Source organism: Theropithecus gelada, chromosome 17 (genome assembly GCF_003255815.1).
Source record: "Theropithecus gelada isolate Dixy chromosome 17, Tgel_1.0, whole genome shotgun sequence".
In the NCBI taxonomy this organism is placed as follows: Eukaryota; Metazoa; Chordata; class Mammalia; order Primates; family Cercopithecidae; genus Theropithecus; species Theropithecus gelada.
The window spans coordinates 41,367,567-41,391,209 of record NC_037685.1 but is presented as its reverse complement, the minus strand read 5'-3'; the positions used below and the strand labels follow the sequence as shown (position 1 = coordinate 41,391,209).

The following is a 23,643-nucleotide window of genomic DNA, read 5'->3' as shown; positions in this document are numbered from 1 at the left end:
GCCCTCAAGAATTCCTTGCTTTTAATATTCTAATCTTATTGGATTAAAAAATTGCATATTTATATTTCTATTTTCAGGGAACTTTTCCTTTTTTTTTTTTTTTTTTTTTCCAAGATGGAGTCTCACTCTGTTGCCCAGGCTGGAGAGCAGTAGTGCAGTTTGGCTCACTGCAACCTCTGCCTCCCAGGTTCGAGGGATTCTTCCGCCTCAGCCTCCCAAATATCTGGGATTACAGGCACACACCACCGTGCCTGGCTGATTTGTTGTATTTTAAAGATGGAATTTCGCCATGTTGGCCAGGCTGGTCTTGAACTCCTAGTCTCAAGTAATCCACCCGCCTCAGCCTCTCAAAGTGTTGGGATTACAGGTATAAGCCATGGTGCCTGGCCCTTTTCTTATTTTTTTGTTATTCCTTTTTATGATGTCTTGTTCTTAATTCATGGGTACAACATCACATCTTTGATGATATCAATGATAGATTATTTGAATTTTTCATTTTTGTTTCTCGCTTTTATTTCCTATTCTCTATTTTAAATTGAAGGCTTTTCTCAAACACATGGTAATCCTTGCTTTTCTACTTATGTTCATTAAACATGAATGGGAAGCTTTGTGAGAAAGTTACATTAGTTCATTGATCAGCTTTTCTGTAACCAGCCAGATTGTTTTTGGTTGGGGCTCCCCAAATGTCAGTCAGTATGTGTACATTTTCCTCCACTCTCTCCAGAGCGGGATTCTCCAGTCTCCTTCTAAGGAAGCAGAAACTTAACTGTTCACATCCCAAGCTGGGCAGAAGGAGGGGCATGGATGTCAATGTTTCTCACCATCACCCTCCAATGTTCCTAAGAATCTCAGACTCAATTTCTCCACCTAATATTTCTCAACATTCCTGAGGGAAGGAGCAATGGGTAATCATGTAATAGATTGTGTTGGAAGTAGGGATGCAAGAAATTAAATGTTCCTTATGGAGACTTTTAAAATATTCCCTTGTATGCATATCTCATCTGATTTTGTAAAAACAACAACAGCAGCAACAAAAAACCAGACAAAATATTACCATGTTTTTCAATCCTTTCCCTTGAATGTACAGGCATACCTTGGAGATATTGCAGACCACCAGCACAACAAATTAAATGTAGAAATAAAGTGAGTCACATGATTTTTTTTGGTTTTCTAGCGCACATAAGAGTTATGTATACACTATACTGTATTCAATTAAATGTGCAAAAGCATTTTGTCTAAAAAAGCAATGTATACATATTAATTTAAAAATACTTTATTAGTTAAAAAGAAATTGCTAACATCGTCTGAACCTTCCGTGAGCCATCTTTTTGCTGGTGGAGGGTCTTGCCTTTATGTTGATGGCTGCTGACTGGTCAGGGTGGTCGTTGTCCAAGGTTGGGGTGGCTGTGGCAATTTCTTAAAATAAGACAACAATAAAGTTTGCTGCATCAATTAACTCTTCCTTTCACTAGAAATTCCTCTGTAGCACATGATGCTGTTTGATAGTATTTTACCCCCCATAGAACTTTCAGAATTTGACTCAATTCTCTCAAACCCTTCTTCTGCTTTCTCAACTAAGTTTATGGGATATTCAATATCCTGTATTGTTGTTTCAACAATGCTAACAGCATCTTCCATCAGGAGTAGATTCCATCTCAAGAAAACACTGTATTTGCTCATCCATAAGAAATGCCTCCTCATTTGTTCAAGTTTTATCATGAGATTGTAACAATTCAGTCACATTTTCAGGCTCCACTTCTAATTCTAAGTTTCTTGCTATTTCCACCCCATCAGTAGTTACTTCCTCCACTGAAGTTCTGAACCCCTCAAAGTCATCCATGAGGACTGGAATCAACTTCTTCCAAACTGCAGTTAATGTGGACATGTTGACTTCCTCCCATGAATCAGGCATATTCTTAATGATATCTGGAACGATGGATCCTTTCCAGAGGTTTTTAATATATTTTGAACAGGCCCATCAGAGGAATTACTATCTATGGTGGCAATAACCTTACAAAATGTAGGTCTTAAAGGATAAGACTTCAAATTTGAAATGATTCCCTGACCTATGGGCTGCAGAATACATGTTGTGTTAACAGGCATGTAAACAGCATTAATCTCCTGTACAATTTCCACCAGGCTTTTGCGTGACTAGGTGCGTTGTCAATGAGCAGTAATATTTTGAAAGGAAGTTTTTGTTCTGAACAGTAGGTCTTAACAGGGAGTTTAAAATATTCAGTAAACCATGCTATAAACAACTTTGCTGTCATTTAGGCTTTATTGTTCTCTTTGTAGAGCACAGGTACATAATTCTTGAGGGCTTTAGGATTTTCAGAATGATAAATTAGTATTGGCTTCAACTTCATATCACCAGCTGCATTAGTGCCTAACAACAGAGTCAGCCTCTCTTGGCTGAGTTTGAAGCTTTGAAGCCAGGCATTGACTTATCTTCTCTCACTATGAAAGTCCTAGATGGCATCTCCTTCCAATAGATGGCAGTTTCACATACATTAAAAATCTGTTGTTTAGTGTAGCCACCTTCATCACTAGATCTCCTAGATAACTTACTGCAGCTTCTACATCAGCACTTGCTGTTTCACCTTGCACTTGGATGCTAGAGAGATGGCTTTTTTCCCCTAAACCTTATGAACCAACCTCTTTTAGTTTCCATTTTTAGTTCTGTGGCTTCTTCACCTCTGTCAGACTTAATAGAACTGAAGAGAGTTAGGACCTTGCCCTGGATTAGGCTTTGGCTTAAGGGAATGTTGTGGCTGGTTTGATCTCTATCCAGACCACTAAAACTTCTCCATACCAGCAATAAGGCAGTTTCACTTTCTTATCATTCATGTGTTCGCTGGAGTAGCACTTTTAATTTCCATTAAGAACTTTTCCTTTGCATTTACACTTGGCAAACTGGTGCAAGAGGCCTAGCTTTAGCCATCTTGGCTTTCAACCTACCATCCTCACTAAGCTTAATCATTTCTAGCTTTTTATTTAAAGTGAGAGACATGCAACTCTTCTTTTTGCTTGAACACTTAGAGGCCTTGTAGGGTTCTTAATTGGCCTCATCTCAATATTCTTGTGTTTCAGGGAATAGAGAGGGCTAAGGAGAGGGAAAGAGATGGGGGAACAGCCAATTGCTGGAGCAGTCAGAACCTATCACATTTATCAATCAAGTTCACGATCTTAAATGGGCACAGTTTGGGGCACCCCAAAACAATTACAATAGTAACATTAAAGGTCACTGACTACAAATTACTATAACAGATATAACAATAATGAAAAGTTTGAAATATTGCAAGAATTATCAGAATGTGACACAGAGACACAGAGTGTCTTGGAAAAATGGCACTGATAGACTGATGCAACACAGAGTCCACAAACCTTCAATTTGTAACAAAGCACAGCATCTGTGAAGCGCATTAAAGAGAGACACAATAAACTGAGTCATGCCTGTACTCCTCCCTTGCATTGTATCTGGTACTTCCAACTCCTAGGCTTTTGTTTGGTTCTTCAGGGTAAAATGGAGTGCATCTTCTTGGTCTCCTTCTTTCATAGGTACTTGGGTTTTTCCTTCTTCTTTTCTATGAAGTGTTTTCACTATATTTTATTTCTTGGTGGAATGGGGTTTGGGTTGTATCTGCTAAAATTACTTAATCTTAACAGAAGCCTGCTCTTATTGAGAACACTTATGTTTACTTATGAAATAGGCCAGTGCGTAGATATAGATGCATAGATAGCAATTAGAAATAATTTAGAAAATCCATGAGGTTCAAAATCTAACAGGGGTTTCATCAGGAAGGACCAAACAAAATAATAGTGTTGAAATGATCAAAGAATCGTGAAATGAAGGCTAGTGTGGCATGTTTGTGTATTGGTGAAAATGTTGTTTCTCTTTTCGGTAGCTTCAGAGATTGGGCCAAGAAAAACAGGGAGTCTAACTTGGAATGAAGAGAAATAAACTGAGATGTGATGTATTAACAAGTCACCATGAGCTGCCTTCATTGTACAGAGACATGGGGAGGGCCCTGAAGGAATATGGATATGCAGTTATAGGAAAGTAGGTTTTGATGGAAGAGGGTATAGACAGGAAAAAAGCAGAAGATGTGACGATAACTCTAAGATGTGGCTTCTAGTCAGTGAGGGTCTGCTTGGTCACTTGGGGTCTTACTGTGGATTGAAAACAGATCCTTTCTTGAGGATGGAGGGGTGCCTCTACCAACATAACTGCTGAAATGGTCCTAGATCCCAGAAGTTCTCTTGTTATCGTAATGGGTTATTTTGAAAAATCTAGGACATCCTTCACATGATCATCTCAAGGATAACTAAAAATGCAAGACACGTTTTAGGGTACAAAAAGCAAAAATTCAAAACATCTTAGAAAGCCAAATTATTTCTATTTGACTTCATAAATACTGTGCATATAACATGAAGTTAGAATTCTGATCACAGAAGTCTTATACGAATACATTTTTTTATCTGAACTAATCTGTAGTGATTGGCATTTCTTTGTAATAGATCATAAATCTTGGTGCAATGGGAGGATCATCTTGAGGCAAAAGAGAATGTCTCGTTTGTTTTATTTCACTAAGTAGAACTACATGACACTGCTGTTTCTGAAGAGTGGTCATCATCTGCATGCCTTGCTGCAGAGAGTTTTTCTGGCTGCAGTAATTTAGGGGCATTTGAAAGCTGAATTTGAAGGTGCACTACCATACCATCAGGCTAATGCTAAACATCATGTCTTCTGAGGTGGGTTTCGTCTAGTAGGTTGTAAGCAACTTGCATTTTTCTTGACTCATGGGATCTACCCACCTCTATGTCTGTCAGATAGGACTAAACCACAGATGTTCAAATCAACTTAACATTTGCCTAGGGAAATAAACTTAAAAATAATTGTGCCTGCCCCAATCCATGACTTGATTGGACTTGGCTGCTAACAGAGAAGATGAATGGGTGGGCTGCTCAGGCTGAGTCTTCCGGTTTACTTCGGGTGGCTCATTAGCGGGGCTGAAGCACACCCCTTTTGACGTCATCTTTCTGTGCATGTTTGGAGAGACTGGGACCTGAACAGATGGCCTCTATATGGGCTCCCATGCCTACCAGGCATGCCAAGCAGGCAGATGAGTGATCTGGCTTGTTCCTTCTCTTTTAGATTGCTGTCAGCCAGGGAAAAGTGGTGAAAATAAATCAATGGCTCCCTCCTCCAGACCCAGCATGTACCCTTCAGTCATCAAAATAAGAAACATCCTGCGGTGGCTGTTGGGTGATTTCTCTAATGGGAAGAGCCCTTTACATGCTGGAGATTACCATAACAAATGACCAAATACCTTTTTTTTTTTTTTTTGTCGTGGACCAAATGTTGGCCTTGAATGGCAGTAGCAGATTTGGAGTGAGCATTGTTTATTCACTCCTAGACACTTTATGTCCTTTCTGAATGAGTTCAGTATTTTTGGTAACTGGTTGACAACTGTTTACATGTCCCATCATCAGAACACAAGAAATCATAAACAAGAATCATGCTGAATATCTCTGACATTGCCTATGAGTTCTTACTGTGCCAAAAGCCCAGGGGCCTCTTCTTATGTAGCATCCATGGTTTTGACTCTTCAGTGAGACCATAGGAAACAGTATAGCAGGCGACTCAGTTTAGAACCAATGACATAAGCTTTAAATCTTGTTTGATCTTCAAATAACAAGTTGACCCTGAGCTAGACTGTTTTATGGGCCAGCTTTCTTTTATTTGGAATAAAGACCTTCCTACCTTGCTTGCAAATCTATGACTCATATTCTCACAGACACACACTGATTTTCTAGTTATAAATCATGGACATTTGATGTGTTTTCAAACAATGAACATTTTGCATATGTGAGAGCCACGTTGGGTTAAGGTAGAAGGGGAGTTTTACTTTTTGGCATGAATTACATATATATAATCAAGAGGCTTTTCAGTTTTGGAAGTTTCATATGGCCCGTGGGTGGCATGTTGGATATCCCAAGATTTACTTAGTGCAGTATGATAATCTAGTTTCCAAATTTTACATATAGCTTAACACACAGAATCTGTAATGTTTCTAGAAATACCGCATATAGAAATATCTTTGTAAGACTTCTACGTTGTGATCTCTTTTAAGTTATTTCTCATTAGTTAGCTAGAAGCATTATGGGACAGTCAGGTCAAGGAATAAAAATTGGGACTTCTGATCTTAGTTTGGATTTGTTTATAACAGAGCTATTTCTTGAGAAATATCACTTATCATGTCTTTTCACTGATGCTTAAAATACGTATGCAAAATAGAGCTGTCTAACTTGCAAAGCTTTTGGGGGGTCTTCTTTTGTAAGTGTTAAGAAACTTATAAGTAAAAATTATTATTAATAACTGACATACTTAGACCTGTCAAGAAGGATGGTAACATTTCAACCAGCACTTGAGAGGAGACAGGTCTGCTGTGAGTTAGTCATCATCTGTGGATGATGTATTTGAGGACATGATGCACAGAAGTTGAATTTATAAAAAAAAAGTTGGTAAAGCTCTTTCTGGAGAAATCATGGATTGCAGCCTTAAATTCTGGGAAGATGGAATTTTCCCTTAGTTTTACAAACATGGCAGAAGGGATCCTCACTCCTACATTTTTGGATTCTCATTAATGTTTCATACACACAGAGTTAATAAAATCTCTGATAATTAAAAATGCAATTTTAGATTTAAGATATATTTGTAAAATATTAACATACAATGGCATCTCAGAATAATGAGTGTTTTACTTCTGCATCATTTATGCATTTTCTTTGGGGAAATGGACTGTCAACTCTTTATTCCTACTTACTCTTTTTTCAAATGTTTCAATTTTTCTATTTATTGAAATAGAATGTGATCTTTAGGATCCACTGTCCTAGCACAGCTCCGGGAGTCTTAAAAAAAACTTTAAAAAGTTTCTCTTCTTTTCCTCTCTCTACAAATTACAATCAGCCACCTAACATGCCCTTAAGTTGCTGGAACCCTACTGACTCTGCCATTTAGTGCAAAGAGGAGAAAAAGGAGACCAAGAAGTAAAGTTACTTATTCAAGGAGAATTTGGGCAGAGCTGCAACCAGAATTCAGGTCATCATACCCTTAATTCAGTTCTTGCACAAATATTTATTGTGTTGGGTGCTGTGGTGATTGCTATTTCTGTGCCCTTTCTATTCCATTAAGCTGCCTGTCTGTCTCTGCTATGGGGAATTTACTCTGTGGAAGTTTTTCCTTTCCATGGGGAAGCATTTTCTTAATGCGCATTCTCTTCACAGAAACTCAGTGGATCTCCTCACTTTCCTCATTTATAACATGAGGATGCTGTACTACCAATTCTAAACTTCTATGATTATCTTGTCTGCTCACCAATTATGTATGAAAAATGCCTTTGAACCCTGAAAATCCTTCATTGTGTGTTCCACATAGCTTGTGTTCATTATACTGTGTTTTAGTTATTTTACTTCACCTTGTTCTTAAAGATGACACAAGAAATAATGCTGTAAATCAAGCCCCTTGGAGATGCAGTGCTCAAAGGAAGAGTGAAGTAATTTTAATCAGATGTTGACATTTTACTTTAGGTCTCTTCACATGATTGTAGTGGTTTTCTGTGCTTTGCTGGGTGGTATGTGCACCCGCACGTTAGGAGCATTGTGAACTGCTGTTCTCAGGGTCTAGCACAGTGTGAAGGTACAATAATGAAGGCAAACATTTAACCAATACATGCAAGCTGATGATGCACACATGTGATGGAGTAGAACAGCATTTCCAGTATGGGCCCAAGCTATTGGGATTATACCAATATCCATATTAAATTGCATAAGCTGAAACTATGTCTTTAGGGGCCTTGGGATATTAAAATATGAGAAAATGGAGCAGTTCAGAATTTAGTCATTAAAACGGCTTTGTACCTTTTGAACTGGGACAATGTAAAAGTGGTCATTCATTTGTTGGTTGTTTTCTGTGTCCCAAGGAATTTGCTGACTGCTTTATGTATAACATTTTATTTACTTTAATAATTCTATGACATACTTTATTATCCACATTTTACAGTGGAGGAAACTGAATTGCAGGGAGGTTCAATGACATGTCCAAGCACCAAAGCTGCTGTTCAAATGGAGGACGATCTGATTCCAAAGCCCTGGTGTTAATTAAACACTATGCTATAATTCTCTCACATCCATTCATTAATTTATTTACCACATACTTATTGGCATATTGCTATTTAGATGCCAGAAAAATATCAGAAAATAAAGTAGACAAAGAATCCTGATTTCTTGGCGCTCTCCTACTTGTAGGGGGGAGACAGAGAGTGAAGAAATAAATACATGCGTGGAATGTCACATGGTAATGGAAGCTTTAGAGGGCAGTGAAACCATGAAGGGATGAGGGAGTGATGATCAAGTGTGTGGAGCTTGCAGTTTTGAGTAGGGTGGTCAGGAAGGCCTTGCCAAGAAAGTCACCTTGCAGCAAAGGCATGAACAGAGGTATAATTGAAATGGGAGTGAGACCTGATTGAAACTTTATTGTATATAGCTAAAGAGAAACTGGAGGAAGAACTGGAAGGCGCAAGAATACAGGCAGCGTTTTGGAGTTAGGTGTCCCAAAATTAATCTTGTGTCAAGAGAGTGTGGGATTTTTTAAATTTTGTAAGACTCGAGATATTATAATATGATTAATTGGTAAAAGAAAATCGATGATGCAGGAGAGAGGGTTGAGAATTGCTATAGCAATGTTCTTGAGTAGGTGAGATGTGATGGGACCTGGTACAAAAGTGTAGGACTTGATCTTAGATGAGAACAGAGAAAACTGGTTTACGATAATAGGAAGGAAGGCAGAGGATAGGAGCACAGATGCTGGTAGGTGAAGAGATGAACTTGTGGGAGTTGAGGGCATTCTCTTCTGTTTACTTCTATTTTCTTATTGTAAAGGCAAAATCAGATCTTGAGCTGAGAGTGCAGACGGGGAGGCTCTGCTGAAATTCGGAGTGGAGAACAATACTGAATTGTCCTTTAGAAGAGGGTTGGAGTGGCTGAAACACATCTCTGCTGCTTCCCTGCCTGTTACCGTTAAGGGTCCAATTGGGGTTAGTGGTTGTGTGATCAGAGTGAGAATAACTGGTGTGATTGCAGGTTTAACTCTGGGGAAGTGAGCATGATGCTCAAGTCAGTTTCAGGATTCACGGATTAGTTGGTGAAAAGTTAGGTTTAAATGTGGTCAGGGTTTTGCCAGAACAGCATAATAAAGAGCTAATAATTACAAAATATAAGCTGGGAAATGAGGACATAAGGTGGGGGCGAGTAAGGGCATGGAAAGGGTGAAGAGATGAATGGATTGTACAGCATGGTAGGGTTAAGAGTAAAGGAGTAAGGTGGAAAACAGGAGGTGCTGGTCGGAGCAGGGGTGCTTGATAATGAGGTTATTCGGGAGATTCAGTCTTCTTGGATACAACCACAGGTCTGAGCAGCTGAAGTTGAGCATAGCACAAGGTTGGAAGAAAGATCCAAGGAACTGAAAGGCCACCATGAACTGAAAAGGGAAATCACTAAGGATTATTTTGAATATTCTTGGGTAGATTGATGATGAACTAAAAGTTGAAGAACTCCAACAGGGAAGGGAATGGTCAGCGGGTGGTTGCAATACAGAGCAAATGGTTGATGGGTTTTAAGGAAGTGACAAAGGTCTGCTCACATTGAGTCCTGCTCACAGGCAGTGCAGAAGTGCTGTAGGTCTTTCGGGAGGGGGAATGGAGAGAGATCTGGCAAAGAAGAACAAGGAGGCTTTTGACACTACTGTTGGGGTCATGTGGAAAAAAAGCAGCCTTCACTCACAGGGCGAAGAAGAAGCCACATCTTCAGACGAGAGCCAGGTCTCAGCCTTGGAGCAAGAAGCTGAAGGGTAGAGTCAGATAAGTTGATCAAATAGGGGGTTGTAGTAATAACCATGAGCTTTTGTACTAATAGCCATGAACTTTGATGTAAGCTCATGGGTATTAATGCCACCCTCTATTTACTCAACTGAAAGTTGAAAGTGAAGGAACTTCAGCAGTTGGGTCATGGCTGATAGGGCCAGAGAGGAGGATGTATAGAACCATATGGGGTGGCAGTCTGAGAGGTCAGGAATGAACTGGAACTCCTGGGCTTCTTAAAAATGGAAAATGAATTTAGGCTGTAGGAGGCCCAGGGACATTATGGTGGTGAGGCTTGGTGTGATAAGGGGAGAGGAGAATGGGGGATTTGCCAAGAGCATGTAGGGCTTCAGGATTTTCCTATTCCTTCAAATAATGACATCAGTTTCACTGGAACACCAGAATATCTGGAATTCTCTTATAACTCCTGGAATATGAGCAGTGTTAGGGCTCCATCTTAATTTATACAAGATATTTAAGGAACTCATTTTCTTTATTTGTGAGGATGCTCAGCTATGAAAGTAGGGATTTTTTCCCCTTTACCAGTCTACATTATTGCTCCTCCTTCGTGTATCACACGATACAGCTATTCTAAGCATCCACAATGTACCAGGCAGTGCTCTAGAGCTTTACGTGTGGGAGTAGGTGGGAGCTCCATGAATGGATAGAATTCTTGCTTTGAGGAGTTCACAGTCTAGAGGGGCAGACTAATATTCTAGCAAATAACTACAAGGAGAATGGAAACCTGTGATTTATGTGGGAAAATAGAGGAGGTAGAGACATGTTTAGATGTCAGTTTTTCTAGAAATATGGGAGATAAAATAGTCTATCTAGAAGACAAATTTCACCCATTTTAGCCAGACCACAGAATTTTATAGCTACTTGCAAAGAATTTGATTTCTGCCCAGTTAGTGCTTCGCACAAGGTTTATACATAGTTCATGTTCAAAATTTTTGATAAATAAGTAGATAAATAATAAATGTACTTATGAAGAACTTCAACCTTCAAGATGGTTAACTTGAATAAGTTGCAGATGTTTGTTTATGTTAAAATTCAAGTATAAAATGAAACAGTGAGACTTCACTGCCTTTTGTTCCAGAAGGGAGAATGGAGAAGACCATTTGTGCTCTGGTTTGAGATAATAGGGAGACTCATGAGTTTTAGGCCACTTTCATTTTTTTCATAGCAGTGAAGAGGAGACTCCTGTGACCCCTAATTCACATTCCAGCATTTATTCTAATTTTTTTTGTTGTTGTTGCTCCTTCCACGTTCCTTTATCCTGCCTTTTGCTTATAAACCATTTTTTTAAAAAACTAGTCCATTCTTGATATCCTTTTTGTTTGTTTGTTTTGGTTTTGGAGACATGGTCTCACTCTGTCAGATTGGGGTGTGGTGGTACCACCATGGCTCATTGCAGTCTCGACCTCCCAGGCTCAAGTGATCCTCTTGCCTCAGCCTCCCAAGTAGCTAGGGCCACGGGGGTGCACTGTCATGCCTAACTAATTTTTAAAGTTTGTTTTTGTAGAGGCAGGGTCTCACTATGTTACCCAGTCTGGGCTCGAATTCCTGGCTTTGAGTGATCTTCCTGCCTTAGTGTCCCAAGGTGCTGGAATTATAGGCATGCCCAGCTGATCGCCTGTGTTTTCACGATGGTAGTACAGTTGCCCTCTGTTAGATAAAAGAGATTTATATAAGTGATTTGGCCAAATCTATTTATTTGAATTAAGATAATTGTTTGGAGTTGGAGGCATCTCTTAGTAATTCAATGGATACTTGCCTTTGCATTGTATATTAGTGTAAGAGCTTATGTGAGATAACCATAATAATTTGTGCTGACTTTTAAGTGGTTTTATGTTGTTGTGTGCTGACTTGACCCCCTGCTCCCTGCCAAGTCACCTTGGATCCTAACAGATGTGTTGCAAACCAGCCAAATGTGAGAAGCTGTGTTTATAATTTTATATTAACATTAATGTTACTGAAAGTAAAGAAATGGGGACTTAAATAGTTTATGCAATTTGGAGGATCAGAAATCCCCCCCAGGTAGGCTAGCAGACCATTACTTGGCACTTTTGAACTTCATTTTGATGAAGATATCTTGAAATGTGATCATAGTTACTGGGAAATTCTGTTTATTTAACTTGTTTCAATTTGGGCTTTTGGGTTTTTTCTGTGTTTATCCTATGCTAGGTTGAACTATTATTATGGTTTAGCACATGAGCTGAATAGAACCCTCCCTTCAGGTTCAGTTTCTGTGGGGGAATAATTGGGGTTATCTTGACTGTTTCAAAATCAAATTCTACTAGTTTATGTATTTTAGTTTTCATAATCTCTCTTTTTTAGTCACAATTTCCTGTATCTGAAACATTGATTTGCTCATATACGTTGATTTGCTCATATACATGTCCTTCCTTCCTTCCTTTTTTCCTTCCTCCCTTCCTATTTTCCTTCCTTCCTTCCTTCCTTCCTTCCTTCCTTCCTTCCTTCCTTCCTTCCTTCCTTCCATTTTGAGCTATTTTCTTGTGTGCATGTTTCTTCTATCCCCCAAACCCCATTTCATAGCCAACTTATAAATAGATAAGTACTTTTTTCTTCCTTCAGCGATGAGGAAGTAGTGCTAAATATTTATACCATTCATTATTTATTTACCAATCATTAATGTGTCCCAAGAAAAGAGTTTACAAGACCAAGGAAATAAGCAGGAGGTCGGTATTCTTCTTTTGGTTTTGATTTATTTAAATTGAACTTAGGCTATATAATAATTCTGTATAAGTTCAGACTAATTATACTGATAGTTTTATTTGCATTGTGCAGTTTGCCACTTTAGCATATTTAATGGCATATTTCAATACAATGTTTTGGCTGACATGTTTTCAGTCAAGAAATGTATTGCATTTACATTTGATGCTTGCATTTGATGCTTCGATTATTATTTCTGGATTTTTGGGCTTATTCTTTACAAATTTCATTTAGTTATTGAGGTTATGCTTTAAAATTTGAATTGAACAAGACTCATAGTGATCTGAATTCATCTCACATTTCAGTTCTACAGGTAACAGAGATGATTAGTTTTCCTTTACTCTTAAAGATGCCCAATCAGAAGTGCTAGGCTATTTTGTTTGGTTTTGCTTTTAAGCATCACCTATGTCCATTGGAGCAAGTATGAAAAAAATTATAGGCATTTAGGATTTATTGAACAAACACTTTTTGTTTGTTCACACTAGTCACAGTTTATATTCACCAGAGTACACCAGTGAACAGAAGAATTAAAACAAACACAAATGAAGGCACAAAAATCTGTGCCTTCATTGAGCTTATATTCATTTTGGACTAGGCAGGAGGAAACAGACAAAATAAGAGAAAAACATGGCAGATAAGTAGAGCACATAGTGTGACAGAGGATGGTAGTGTTAGAAGCAAAATAAACCTTAGGTAACTGGGATCGGGATTACTGAAGTGTGGGTGAGGTTGCAAATTTAAATTTTAAATTGTAAGGACCGTGCAGGCCTCTTGAAGGAAGGAAGGGCCTTACCCATGATACACGTCAGATGACACAATTCCAGGCAGAGGAAACAGCCTGTTAGTATGCCTCTTTGCACATTCAAATAATACCATCGCAGCCACGATGGCTGAGTGGTGTGCACAAGAGCGTGTGATAAGACTCAAGATCAGACAGAAAATGATAATCAAAAGGAATTACAGTCTTTGAATGGCCCAAAGCAATATTGTAAGGACTGTTGGTATTGTTTCTTCTTAATAAAAAGAGAGAAAATTAATTTCATAATCTTTTCTAAATTTTTTTCTTCTGTTGATAACCTTGATCTAATTGGATGATCTCTATTTCTTTTTAAAATTCTTTGAAAAAAATAATTCCAGATTTGATTAAAAACCCAAGATAATTTTTTCATCTTTCCTTTGCAATCCTCTATTCTTTGTTTCTGTAGGCTGATATTTGACACCTGTTTGTAGAAGTCTGGTCCCATCTCCTATTTTCAGGCTCCTTCCATTTCTGTTGAGCATTTTCTCTTTGATGTGCTATGATTGCAAGGATCTTTTCCTCTTTTTTTAAAAAAATCTTTTGATGGTGCTGTATGTGCATGTGTATGTGTGTGCTTATAATATTGAATTGAGAATCACAGTAAAGTTTTTAAAAATTCACTTTCAACATTTCCAAAATTATCAAAGAAAAAAACCAACAAATATCAATTAATGGGTAGCAGGTAATATGGCACAGTGAAAAGAGGGTGAGTTTTAAGGAGTTATTATTTAAATGTATTCACATTTGTAACATGTTTTGAACACACAGATCTTCTCATATAAAAATGCAAAATCTGTCTTTAATAGAGAAAAACAAACTGCAAATGGGCCAGACACCTCACCTTATTAGCCTTAGTTTCCTAATATGTAAAACAAAGTTAATAACAGTTACCCTATTGTTGTGGGGATTGGCGATCATGTCACCTGACACCGGTGATAATTATCCTTCCAGGAATTGACATTTTTTTGAGGGCCTGCTCTGTTCTAGCCACTGTGTCAAAGCTTTGCATGCATGATCTAATCTAACCCTCACAAGGACCACTAGCATGAAAACTCCACAAGGGGTGGGAAGAAATCTACGGGATTGTTCACTATTGCATCTCAGGATACATAGGGCCCAGGATGTATTAGACATTGAAGACCTATTTGTTGAATGAGTAAAAAGAAATGCCCCATTTTACAGATGAAGAAGCTGAGGCATGGTGAGATTAGATAAATGACTCAATGGACACACTGAGTAAATGATAGAAACAGAATTTGAACCCAGTCAGTCTAACCCTAGTGACCCAGCTCTTCATCACAACACGTGTGAGGCTCCTATTAGTGTTGTGTGGAGGGCACTAGAGAGAGGGTTCTCTCCCTCCATAGCCCATAGCTGCTTCTCTCCACTTTTATCTTAGAGTTAGGATATGGGATTAGGCACACTGAATTCTATAGCTGTGATTATTGTCCTTGAGTGTAAAAATATTATCATAGCTTTCTTTTCCCCATACAATCAGACAAGGATATATTTGGTAATGCCTCCAGATGTGTGCCTGTGCTCACATACAGCAGCACATGTACAGCAATACACACACACACACCCCCCACACGCTGGGATCCTTTACAGAGTCCTCTGATATATAACATTCTGTTAAGCAGCAGTTTGAAGGCTTAATAATATAATCAGTGACCTGAACTAAATTTGTTTCCTTTAGTTGTACATTACAAGTGGGAGAGCAGCAAATTAATCTCAGAACCTGAATTCAAATCTCCCATGAGCATGACATTTCATTGCTACTAGGAGGTTAACTTAATTCCAATTTGTTCTTAATGATTGATAGCATATTGATTATTGTAGGTCATTTATCTTTTCAAGGCTCAAAGGTTAAAAAATATAGAGGGAAGTCTGGTAAAACCTTACTGCTGTGTTCACAGAGGAGCCAATCAAGTTTTTAAAAAGACAGGACTCTTGGTAAATTTAATCTTGATTACTACACACATGATATGATTTCAGTTTGGCTCTGAGATAAGCTTTTGATCTTTACCAATGTCATAACAATGCCTTTCAAATGGTGAAACCAGTCTTTTATGTATTTATTGGTTAGACAACTTACATGAAAATTATAAAACAGATGTTAATGAAATTCAATTAGCATACTTCATCAATAACAAAGACAGGAAACAAAATAAAAAGAAGTAAGTTAATGAACTACAGAAAATATGATCTTATAAATCCTTTATAACTACATATAATCCTGATTTAATCTGAGGCCTCAGAATTCCAGGTATTCTTAGAGAAATCTGTGACTAATGCAGCTGAAAAGGTCTCAAACTGACATGGAACAGTTTTTCTCAGTGTTTCTCATATACTGCGATGTGTCAAATGCTGACACTGTATTAACAATAATTTATAAATTGACATTGCAGCAACTTTTTGAACCTTACACTTGAGCAAAAAGGGAAACAAAAACCATTGGAGTCAATACTAACCAAATTTACGTTATGAGCAGAAACCACAGGGCTTCCGTTTCTCCTTTACGCTGTTTCCCAGGTTAAGAAATGCTAGCGTAAGGATCAATTTGTGAGAAAAGCAAGGATCAAAGAGGTTAAAGTAGGAGATTTCTTTAGCTTATGATTTGTTTTGTTTTCAATATCACATGGAAACTTTTTTTTTTTAAATGTTAAGTTTGGTGATAGACTGAAAGAGGTAGAGATGGGACAGAACACGAATGGGTGCGTATTTGTTTCTATAATAGGGATGTGGAATTAGAACACATGTTATAATGCATGTTTTAGGAATAATTTAGACACATTTGAGTAGGAAGCTACAAATGTATTCATCCTCTGAAATCCTAAAAGTTCTATGCGACCCTGTGTTTTACACTGTTTTTGCCAAGTCAATGAGGATAATTGTACCAAAAGGAAATCACACGGAAGACAGAGAAAGAGCTATTGAACCACAACTTTATTGATAAGTATGAGAAGACTTCAAATTTAAGACAAAGTTTTGGATAATTTTTTAGGGATTATGTGCCTCTTAGGAGTCCAATCAATAGTCACTGAAGTGCTCTATCTTCATAAATGCCCATGACTCACCACCAGCCATTAAAATCATGGCAGTTAAGGAATCACCAAAAGCCTCAGGGATAAATTATACATTGGTGTTGTGACAGACAGGCCTAATAGGTGTTTCCCACCAATAATAAATATGTTCCTGCACTCTATGCCAAGGTACATTTTATTGACTTCCTCTGATACCATGGTGAAGCCTCAGTCTTGGTAGTAAAGGATGTCTCGTTTAAAGATGCTTCATGGCAAGCATGAAGCCACTGAGTTAACTGCTCATGGCAATACTCTGCACATCTTAGCATGACATTTAGAAAGCAATATGTAGGTGTGTTTAGTAAAGCAATGCTGAAGCTCTTCCTAGAAGACAAATCTCCAGCCCATTAGTTTTTCATTACAGTGACTGCTGGAAGGAAAAGGGCTTGTGAACCACCCTCCTTGTGTTCGATTGTTTGGGTGCCTCTCTCCAATCTCACCCTTCCTAGGCTCAATCTAATCCTGTCTGGGTCAAACCACTCTGGCTTGAATTTGACTTAGGAAATTTGGTCTGCTCCCGGTACAGAGTTGAAAAACATTTAAATGTCACTTTTTACCTTTGGGTTTGAAGACAGTTAAAATGGGACATTGGCAGAGGGTGCTAAGTTAATCTGAACCAATTAGTCAGGATAAACCATGATTCTTTATTAGTTATGGAATCACAAACTACTGAGAATTGATAGAGTCATCATGTACTTAATGCTCCTGATTATGAACCAGATGTGGAATCTAGTTTTGTTGTGTTTGGTATGCCCTACCCAAATTTAGAAAACACATTAAGACCCAATCAAAACTAGTGAAATGTAAGCAGATTTTAGCAGTAGGTCCCTATTCAGTTACCTTCGCTTGTAATAATCTCACATGCACACAAACATGCTTTAAAAAATAGAGTATGGAAAAGTCTACTAACAAGAATTTATCAAAAATTTCCAATAATTAGCACTTTAAAATATATGAATAAATGAAAATTTGTGTTTATAATGACCCTGGGAAGCATTATGTTTCAAATGCATTTAAAAATTATATTCTATGTGTTGCATTGTTAAATACTTGTTTTTTGCATTATGATTCTTTGAGAATTGCAAATTATATAGTAACTCCATATATGGAGTTACATGGTAATTTCAAGTTAATCAAAATGCCATACCATATTATTTATTGACTACCATGGAAATTAAAACAGTCCATATCACTTGAATTTCCAGCACTTAACTGAAAGCTTTTTAGAGCTATAGCTTTCAATTCAGTCATTTCATTGATAAAAAATGTGCTTTATAGCAATGAAGGGGTCTGTCCAAGGATATATAGAAGTCTGGCAGTCAAGGAGACACTGTAGTCTGGCCTCCTGACTTACAAATTGGTGCCCTTACTTCTACAGCATGTCAGGCAGGAATCAGACATTTCAGTATTTTTGAATGGCCAAAACTTCTCTACGTATTAACTGTACCAGCTACGTATTAACTGTACCAATTTAGGTTATAAATTGAGCCCATATTAGAGAGAGGCCATTTTGAGTGTAGCCATACTGTTCCTGTTGGGAGTCTATTTTATGTAGAGTTGGCTAAGAATTTAGTGTGAAAGGTGAATGGGAGGGACAAAGGAAACAGGAAATGAGGTATTTCTCCTTAAAGAGTTCACAATGATCATTCACTATCCATTCTCCTATCTTATGTTGCTATTTTTCAGCTTTTGACATAACATGCATCATCTTTAGCCCCATTCAAGGGAATATGTAGGTGAGTAGATAGATGCTGCTCAGCTGTATCTCCATGTGCCTCTAGGGAGGTCCTCCCAGATTGACTTTCAAAGAGCACAAACTCCTAGGGGAGGAACTACCTTGCCTCCAACCTCTAATTGTGAACCAGCAAACCAGATCCCTTTCCTTTAAGACTGTATGACAAAATAAGTCTCCAAAACAGGAGGAAATGGGAATGAAAAAGAACACTGAAGAGGAACTTGGTCTAGTCATCATTTTCCCTAGGATAACTCCAGTCCCACAGCAGAGACTCAGGATGCAATCATATGGCAACTCCAGTGCAGCACCAACTGAATGCATGCCTGGGAGGTGCCCAGAAGTGTTTACGGGGTCAGGAGGCATCAAGCTCGTCTCCACCTGGGTGAACACAAGGTTGCCTGAAACTTTTACCATTGATTTTTACCTTTGCTGGCTTGTGAAGTCTCATGAGGGTCATTTTGTTTGTTTGTTTGTTTGTTTGTTTGAGTTTACAAGGTTCTTTCACATAATCTCTTTAATTTCACGCTCATGCTTTGGGTCATAGAACTCATTCTTTCCAGTTTTGATCAGTGGCAGGACTGGGACTCAAATCTAGGACTCCTGATTATCTCCCGAACTCTTATCCTGTGCAGTCCCCTACAGCTGCTGCTTTGGGGGCACACACACGCACACAGAGGCACATGCATGCGTTTTGAAAATGGAAACTATAGAGGTGTGTATCTTTCCACAGAAATGCTATGGTAGGTATTTTCAGAAACAACACCAACAATATGCTCCATAAATTTGGAATCTGTAGTTCCATGGTTATTTGGGGAGATCAACAAAGTGGCTTTCGTCAGTATGCATGTGCATATATATGAATATACACATACATACATGTATATATAGCCTTTGGCACATCTATGTCTATATCATCTCTATTACATATTTCATCATCTACATATCAGTCACTATCTTTAGCTAGTGCCAGGTGCTCCAAAAATGCACAGTGGCTATCAGCATAAGCCGATAGAGTTAGTTGTTTTGGAGTTAATGGAAGAACACAAGCGACCTGTCATTTGGCTGAAGTACTGAGCAACTTCTTTACATTCAGACTTTCCTGACACTGCTTACATTTAAGTAGCAATTGTAAGGCATCACAGCTGGTTTGGCCCCTAGCAGTGACAGCAAAGTTATTATTGTATCCCCTGGCTGCATGATGCATGCAATTGATGGCCTCCCTCCCACTGGCCATGCCTCACCATAGGGCAGCCATGCTGTGTGGTTTCTGCACTGCTGTGTGCTGGTGAGGACAAGCCCCAGAGACGGATGGGGGAAGGCAGGAGGCTTGGCCCTTACAGGACCAAATTTCCAGGTTTTCTGGGAAATTTTCAGAGGTTGTTGATGGCATGTACCTAAGCAGAGCAGGGGGTGCGTTCCCCAGTCCAAGTATGCAATTGCCAACCTTTGCCAACTATGATTAGACATGGATTCATGCATCTAAATTCAGTCCATCATTTGCATATGTAATTAATTATAATATGGTTAGTTCTTTCTGGTCTCCCTTTCCTATAAATTGAATTACTCAGGGACTCTCATATGACACTAAAATCTTTTTTAAAAGTACACATGACATTTTGAAGGATAAGACTAACTGCTATTTATAGCACCCCGACTTCAAATTCAGAGCCTTCTGCTGTGATCAGACAGCGAGGAGTGCCTTCGTCTTTCAGCAAGCAGCCTCAGAAAGCTCCCAGCAACGGCTTCTCTCCTCAATAGTCTTCAATGCTCAACGGTGGTCATGAAAATCATGCCACCCCAAGTCAGAGACTTCTTCACTGGCACTCAGAAAGGATGATTCACTCATGCATTCATTTATTTAACTCACTTGTGTATTGAGTACCAACCTACTGTGTGCCAAACCCAGTCTCAGATGATCTACAGGTAGCCATCAATGTTATTCCTGAAGTTACGGGTTGAAACGTGCCCCCTCAAATTTATGTGCTGAAGTCCTAATCCTCAGAACCTCAGAATATGACCTTACTTGGAAATTCTGTTGTTGCAGATGTAATTAGTCATGATGAGGTCATACTAGAGTAGGGCAGACCCTTCATTGAATATGACTGTGTCCTTACACAAAGGGGAAATTTATACACAGATAGGGACTCAGGGAGAATGCCAGTCGAAGAAGGTACAGATCAGGGTGATAATTCTACAAACCAAGGAAAGCTGAAGACAGGCAGAAAAATCACTAGCAGCTAGGAAAAGATGTGGACCAGAGTCTACCCCCAAGTTCTCAGTAGTCCACCCTGCCAACACCTTGATCTCAGACTTCCAGCCTCCAGAGCTGTAAGACAATACATGTCTATTGTTTAAGCCATTCAGATGATGGTGCCTTGTTACAGCAACCTAGGACACAAATACATCTGAGTGCCCAGTTTGTGTTGGGTGGATGCTCTAAGGCTGAGGGTTGGGACCCCCTGCAGCCAGCAACTCCCATGGCACCCAGGGTGCTCCCTATGTGGGTAGAGTTCAAACTGAATTCTGGCTCTTTCCAGGGGTTTAGATCTTCCCACTGCTTCGCCCTAAATGTCTGCAGGAGTGCTAAGGTATTGATCCTCTCAGCCTTCAAGATACTTGGGAAAGACCCAGGTGACTGGGGCCTCCAACTCCCTCCATTTACTGAAAATGCCAGATACTATTATCAGTTTTTTCAGATATGATGGTAACATAATGAATAAACCCTGGTACAAGCAACCAAAAATTAAAAATCAAGCATGACTGGGGCCAATGTTGAGTTTCAAGGACCTTGGGTGAGGGCCCAGGCACAAGGTAGTGTCAGACTTTGATGTGGCTGATGTCTGTGGTCTTGAAATTGTTGTAGTAGGCCAGATTGTGGAAGGGGTGGATTTATCTGAGTTGGACTCTAAATAGGGCAACTTACTGAAAGGCGCTGGCAGGAACCAAGCAAAGGTTTCCACGTGGTCAAACTGGACTTTTGCAGTCTGGCTGCTGCCCAGTGTGTGGGAGGGGGACAGGAAATCCGTCTCTTAACAGAAGGCCAAGCAGGCAAGTTGTCACATTTGGTAGAAGCCAGAAGGGGTGGGATGTTCCTTCCCCAGCAGTAAAGGGAGGGGCAGATCCTGTCCAGGACTGAGGGATCTGCTGGTCTCCTTGGTTCTCAGCTTACTCAAGCCTCTCAAGTATGTTAAAAATTTGGTCCTATATTTTGGGACGTGTTTAGAAAAAAACACAAAGGTTTAAAAACCAGAATGTCTCAAAGCTATAGAGAAAAAATACATTCATTTATATTTAAGTGATATAATTTATAACAGAGACAGGAGCAGAAAACCAGGAGAAAGGATGAAACATTCTTAACTCCTTCTTCAATGTGTGTAAATGAGGAAGGAACATATCAATTGGTTCATAATATCCATATATATATTTAATTCCTCTTGTTTTTGGGGATCTGTTTTTCCTAATAATTATTACCATTATACAGAACGCAGGTGGGAATAAAGGAGTAACGAAAGAATATAAATTACTGAATTTATCTTGCAAATGTTTATGTATTGTTCAAATTCTTTACTTCTAGAAAAGGTCTTAAGAATCTTACTCAGAACCTTTTAATTCTTATTTTATCACAAAGCTAGTGACTATGTTGCATAAATTAATGGCCTCTTGTAGATTAAATGTAGCAAGCAGCTAGGGTAGGCTAAGTGGGTCCGTGCTAGAGGCAGGCATACTGACATCAGTAAGGTGCCTGTCTGTATCACATGTCTGAGAAGGTAAAGGATGAAGTGAAATGAATTAATTAATGGAAAATGGCCTAAAAATGGAAAATTGCCTAAAAAACTGTACAAGCAAAAGAAGTATCATGAGTATCATGAGGCGAATTTACTACATGTCAGAGCTACCGTTCCACATCTCAATCATCCTGAAAGATGCCAGTGTTTAATATCAATAAGCATGATGATTACTCTGAGAATGGATTACATTATTTTTACTGTAATTTCTCAGATGTTCCAGAGGTTGTCTGATTAACCGTGCAAAAAAGTAGTTACTATTTTCAAAAATTCTGATTTTTAAGGAGGTCTGTTTCAGGACATCTGAACAAAAAGGTTAAAGCCTACAATAATACCATGGCTGAAAAACTACATGTCAATATTTGTAATATTTTATATGCATATATATATATACACATACACATACAGAGATAGTTCAAGAGAGCGATTCCAGGCAATTTGTAAATGTGTTTTAAGTTGTCCTAAGTGGTTCTCAAGGCTTTAACATGTTTAGTTTCATAGTCAACTCGCACGATGTGTGGGATTTCTATGTGCAAGATATTCTCCCGTTTAAAAACTTACTCATTTATTTTTAATCGATAATAATTGCATATATGTATGGGGCACAGTGTGATATTTTGCTCTATGTATACACTGTAGAAAGATTCAGTTGAGCTAATTAACATATCTGTCACTCCATCAGCTTACCACATTTTTGTTGAATGTTCAACCCTTGATATGCGTGTTGAGAGACTACTGTTGGTAACATTGCTTTTGACATGTCCCACAACTGGTCGTATGTAACATGATAGTGTGCCTTGAAAACTTGGTTGAGTACTGTGGCAGAAAGGTCAGGATTTTAGGATTTGAGAAAGTTAAATTTTTCTCCAGGCACAAAGCTTATCCTTCTGTTAATTTCTGTTATTTTGCAGTCTTCTGGGTTTAATATGGGACTCCAAGGGGGCTCCTAGTTTAGACCCTTGCCTCCTGGCAGGACATATTTTCCCCTAATGAGACAGCACTGGCCGAATGCTTTCTTCTTCTCTGTCCAGTGTAGCTGTGGGATTGCACAGGGCTCATTATGCACACAACTAGTCATGTCCTAGTTTCTGCTCTTTTGCAGTGCTGGTATATTCATGAAAGAGTGTAATGTAATATACGACAAGTTTTTTTTTTTTTAAATATCTTGGGACGTTGTAAAAAGGAGTAATTTGCTAGAAAGGTAAGAAGAGGGAATTAAAGCTTCAATAAATCTGTGTTAGGCTCATTGCCTTGCTGTATTTGAGGTCTTACCTAGTTTATTTCAAGCTTGGGGTTCTCCCTAAGGCACACAGGACCCAAGCTGATATATTTTAAATGCAATAATATTTGGGACAGAAAATTCCAACTCTTGTTTTGTGAAATGCTAGGGGAACCTCAACTATTTCAAGAAGGATTGAGAGACAACTAAAAGGCAAATGCATTTTAAAATTACTTTAATGAACTAAGCCATGCCGTTGAGTTCCCGTTTTTGCAGTATTGGGTTATGACCCAAACTGTGCCAAATACAAGGCATTTAAACACAAATGGTTCATAGTACTGGCTCTCAGGGAACTTAGTCAAGTAAAAG

The 23,643-nt window shown here is 38.7% G+C and overlaps 1 protein-coding gene across 14 annotated transcripts in view; it reads left to right on the top strand.

Moving 5' to 3' along the window:
* FGF14 (fibroblast growth factor 14) overlaps positions 1–23,643 on the top strand; it is a 683,901-nt gene that overhangs the window by 63,564 nt on the left and 596,694 nt on the right. For 2 of the 14 annotated variants that reach the window (XM_025364162.1, XM_025364154.1), the window contains exon 1: positions 21,384–21,452. The exons of the other annotated variants lie outside the window; for them this stretch is intronic. The gene's annotated coding sequence lies outside the window, so the exon portion shown is untranslated. Of the gene's footprint in view, positions 1–21,383; positions 21,453–23,643 lie in introns of those variants that run through there. 14 annotated transcript variants of the gene reach the window in all.